At 48.1% G+C, this 5,043-nt stretch overlaps 1 protein-coding gene across 1 annotated transcript in view; it reads left to right on the forward strand.

Annotated features, from left to right (window-relative positions):
- The window catches only part of STS (steroid sulfatase (microsomal), isozyme S), a gene marked incomplete at its 3' end in the record, with an annotated part of 34,574 nt that overhangs the window by 12,839 nt on the left and 16,692 nt on the right, over positions 1-5,043 (forward strand). The window lies entirely within an intron of this gene.

The following is a 5,043-nucleotide window of genomic DNA, read 5'->3' on the forward strand; positions in this document are numbered from 1 at the left end:
GGGGGGGTCCCTCAGCCCGGCCTGTGCCCTCTCGCAGTCTGGGACCCCTCAGGGGATGACCATCTACTGGCTTAGGCCCGCTCCTCAGGGGATTGGGCCTAAGCTGGCAATCAGACATCCCTCTGGCAGCCCGGCAGCCCTCGGGGGATGTCCACTTGCCAGCGGGGAGCAGGCTTAAGCTGCAGTTGGATATCTTTAGAGCTGCTAAGGAGGCGGGAGAGGCTCCCACCACTACCGCTGTACTGGCAGCCATCAGCCTGGCTTGTGGCTGAGCAGAGCCCCCCTGTGGGAGCGCACTGACCACCAGGGGGCAGCTCCTGCATTGAGCGTCTGCCCCCTGGTGGTCAGTGTGTGTCATAGTGACCAGTCATTCCCAGTCGTTCTGCTGTTAGGGTCAGTTTGCATATTACACTTTTACTATATAGGATATACTAGAGGCCCGGTGCACAACAACCGTGCACTGAGAGGGTGGGGGAGGTCCCTCAGCCCAGCCTGCACCCTCTGGCGGTCTGGAACCCCTTGGGGGATGTCCACCAGCCATGGAGGTGGGAGACATTCCCGCTACCACTGCTATGCTCGCCGGCCGTGCGCCCGGCTTCTGGCTGAGCAGTGCTCCCCCTGTGGGCGCGCACTGACTACCAGGGGGACAGCTCCTGCATTGAGCGTCTGCCCCCTGGTGGTCAGTGTGTGTCATAGTGACCAGTCATTTCCAGTCGTTCTGCTGTTAGGGTCAGTTTGCATATTACCCTTTTATTATATAGGCTATACTAGAGGCCCGGTGCACAACATTTGTGCAGAGGGTGGGGGAGGTCCCTCAGCCCGGCCTGCACCCTCTGGTGGTCCGGGACCCCTTGGGGGATGTCCACCTGCCATGGAGGCGGGAGAGATTCCCGCTACCACTGCTAGGCTCACCAGCCGTGAGCCTGGCTTCTGGCTGAGCAGTGCTCCCCCTGTTGGCGCGCACTGACCACCAGGGGGACAGCTCCTGCATTGAGTGTCTGCCCCTTGCTGGTCAGTGCACGTCATGGCAACTGATTGTTCCGCCGTTCGGTCAATTTGCATGTTAGGGTTTTATTATATCGGATTATTGATTTCGGGGAGGAAGGGAGAGGGAGAGAGAGACCGAAACATCCATGATGAGAGAGAATCGTGGATCGGCTGCCTCCTGCACGCCCCCTACTGGGGATGGAGCCCACAACCCAGGTATGTGCCCTTGAGTGGAATCGAACTGTGACCTCCTGGTTCATAGGTCCACGCTCAACCACTGAGCCATGCCCGCCGGGCAAGTCGGTCTCTATTTTGCTTGTTAGTTCCGTTTAGAGAGCAGGCGTCTGATGTTGGCAAGGCCCTACCCAGGATTTTCCTCGAATTTCTAGGCCAGCGTGGCCGCCTCTGACATTAGTGGATAAAGGCCCAGCCGTGGGGTTGGGTCAGGTTGCTTTGCAAGGATGTTAAAAGCGGTCGAGACAGATGTGACTCAGCATTTATCTTCCTTTGCATCCAGGACAAGGGCTTACAACTCTGCCTCCTTGTTGCTGTCTCTGGAATACTAACATTGCAGGACCCACGACAGCAATGCCAGCGTTGGCTCTGTTATTCCTGTGTTCGCTGCAGGATGTAATCTCGGCCCTAAGGCTGTGTATTTCCCTTGGGGTTCTGCGCGTCCGTTTCCTGTCTTGAATTTTTTAGACGCTTTTATGCTTGATAAATGGGACCTTCTCTTAAACGCAAGCCTCTCCTGTGAATGTAAAGGGGGCATTTGAAAGCACACAGCTTCAAGAATAGGTGGCACATTAATCATGAGTAAACTTTCGGGGGGATATTATAGTGACCTCACTGGTGCCTGGCTCTGTGCTCACTGTTTTGCATGCACTTAAGAGATTTGATGATGATGATGATGATGATGATGATGATGATGATGATGATGATGATGATGATGATGATGATGATGATGATGATGATGATGATGATGATGATGATGATGATGATGATGATGATGATGATGATGATGATGATGATGATGATGATGATGATGATGATGATGATGATGATGATGATGATGATGATGATGATGATGATGATGATGATGATGATGATGATGATGATGATGATGATGATGATGATGATGATGATGATGATGATGATGATGATGATGATGATGATGATGATGATGATGATGATGATGATGATGATGATGATGATGATGATGATGATGATGATGATGATGATGATGATGATGATGATGATGATGATGATGATGATGATGATGATGATGATGATGATGATGATGATGATGATGATGATGATGATGATGATGATGATGATGATGATGATGATGATGATGATGATGATGATGATGATGATGATGATGATGATGATGATGATGATGATGATGATGATGATGATGATGATGATGATGATAGTGCTGCCGTTGATGAAGGTGGAGGTGATGGTGGTGATGATGGTGGTGATGGTGATGGTGATGGTGATGGTGATGATGATGGTGATGGTGATGATGAAAATGGTGATGATGATGAAGATAGTGCTGCTATTGATGAAGGTGGAGGTGATGGTGGTGATGATGATGGTGGTGATGGTGATGATGGTGATGGTGATGATGGTAGTGATGGTGATGAAGATGGTGATGACGATGATGGTAGTGTTGGTGATAAAGATGGTGATGGTGATGGTGGTGATGATGATGGTGATAAAGATGGTGATGGTGATGATGGTGATGGTGATGATGATGAAGATGGTGATGATGATGGTAGTGATGGTGATGAAGATGGTGATGGTGATGATGGTAGTGTTGGTGATAAAAATGGTGATGATGGTGATGATGGTGATGGTGATGGTGATGATGATGAAGATGGTGATGATGATGGTAGTGATGGTGATGAAGATGGTGATGGTGATGGTGCTGGTGGTGATGATAGTGCTGCTGTTGATAAAGATGGAGATGGTGGTGATGATGGTGATGGTGATGGTGATGAAAATGGTGATGAGGATGATGAAGATGGTGATGGTGATGGTAGTGATGGTGATGAAGATGGTGATGATGATGGTGATAATGATAGTGATGGTGATGATGGTAGTGATGGTGATAAAGATGATGATGGTGATGATGATGATGGTATTGTTGGTGATAAAAATGGTGATGGTGGTGGTGATGATGGTGATGATAATGATGGTGATGGTGATGGTGGTAATGATGGTGGTGATGGTGATGATTATGGTGGTGATGATGGTGATGGTAATGATGGTGGTGATGGTGGTGATGATGGTGATGATAATGATGATGGTGATGGTGGTGGTAATGATGGTGGTGATGGTGATGATTATGGTGGTGATGATGGTGATGGTAATGATGGTGGTGATGGTGGTGATGATGGTGATGATAATGATGATGGTGATGGTGGTGGTAATGATGGTGGTGATGGTGATGATTATGGTGGTGATGATGGTGATGGTAATGATGGTGGTGATGGTGGTGATGATGGTGATGATAATGATGATGGTGATGGTGGTGGTAATGATGGTGGTGATGGTGATGATTATGGTGGTGATGATGGTGATGGTAATGATGGTGGTGATGGTGGTGATGATGGTGATGATAATGATGATGGTGATGGTGGTGGTAATGATGGTGGTGATGGTGATGATTATGGTGGTGATGATGGTGATGGTAATGATGGTGGTGATGGTGGTGATGATGGTGATCTGCCTCCTGCACGCCCCCTACCAGGTATCGAGCCCGCAACCCGGGCCTGTGCCCTTGGCCGGGAATCGAACCGTGACCTCCTGGTTTGTCAGTTGACGTTCAACCACGGAGCCACGCCAGCCGGGCTCAACTGCACTAATTCTAAATGCCTTCTTCTATGACCTGGTTTGTCAGTTGACGTTCAACCACGGAGCCATGCCGGCCGGGCTCAACTGCACTAATTCTAAATGCCTTCTTCAACCTGGAAAGTAACAAACTTATTATACTTTAAACAACCCCTACTGGCCTATAAGAGTAGGCAGACGCTACTTCTGGGAAGCTCAAAGTCACAAATGAGAAGTGTAGGTTAGAAAAAGAGAAAAGCAGATTGTAATAAAAGCAGCGATGAAGGAAACGTGCATTGCGGATGTTTTTCTTTCTCTCCGTTTTTTTTTTTTGTTTTATGTGACTTTCCGGTAATTCTGTGTTTGGGAACAAATAGTACATTTTCTGGAGAAAGATGTTGTTTTTTTTGCAACCTGAGCCTGGAAGAGTAAACAGTACCCAGTAAGAGAGAGAAAGGGTTGGGCAGGGTCAAGGCAGGCCAGGTGATGTAGACTTTGGGCCGTAATATTAATAATTTGGAAATTCATCGTGTGGACTCTCCGTGGTGGTTCTCTAACTTTTAATTTAGCTTGTAAATCCTGCCCCCTCCGGGTTTCGCACACTCTGTGGTAATGTGACCATTTTTCACAAAGCCCTGCCCGCGGGGGCCTGGGACAAGACAGGATTTTACCTCGAATTTTACAACTCACAGTAAAAGGAAGAGCTTTTGATGCTGTTTTATGAGTGGTTCCCATAAAGACGGCAACGTCGTAAATTATCAAGGAATCCGTGGCCCCATTCATTCAAACAGGATGAATAAGAGAAGACGGGGTTGAATTTCAATGACTGGAATAGTAGCCACAACCCCCTAGGCCACTGGTCGGCAAACTCATTAGTCAACAGAGCCAAATATCAAGATTGAAATTTCTTTTGAGAGCCAAATTTTTTAAACTTAAACTATATAGGTAGGTACATTGTTATTAACTTAATTAGGGTACTCCTAAGGCTTAGGAAGAGCCACACTCAAGGGGCCAAAGAGCCGCATGTGGCTCGCGAGCCGCAGTTTGCCGACCATGGGTCTAGGAGCAGCCACCACCACCATTATAATTACATAGCGAGTGACCAACAGTAGCTCAACCATGAAAGCCTTCCGTCTGTCCTGGCCACATATTGAAACACTAGAGACCTGGTGCACGAATTGGTGCACAGGTGGGGTCCCTCGGCCTGGCTGGCGATGG

The sequence above is a fragment of the Myotis brandtii genome, unplaced genomic scaffold (genome assembly GCF_000412655.1).
Source record: "Myotis brandtii unplaced genomic scaffold, ASM41265v1 scaffold655, whole genome shotgun sequence".
Classification (NCBI taxonomy): Eukaryota; Metazoa; Chordata; class Mammalia; order Chiroptera; family Vespertilionidae; genus Myotis; species Myotis brandtii.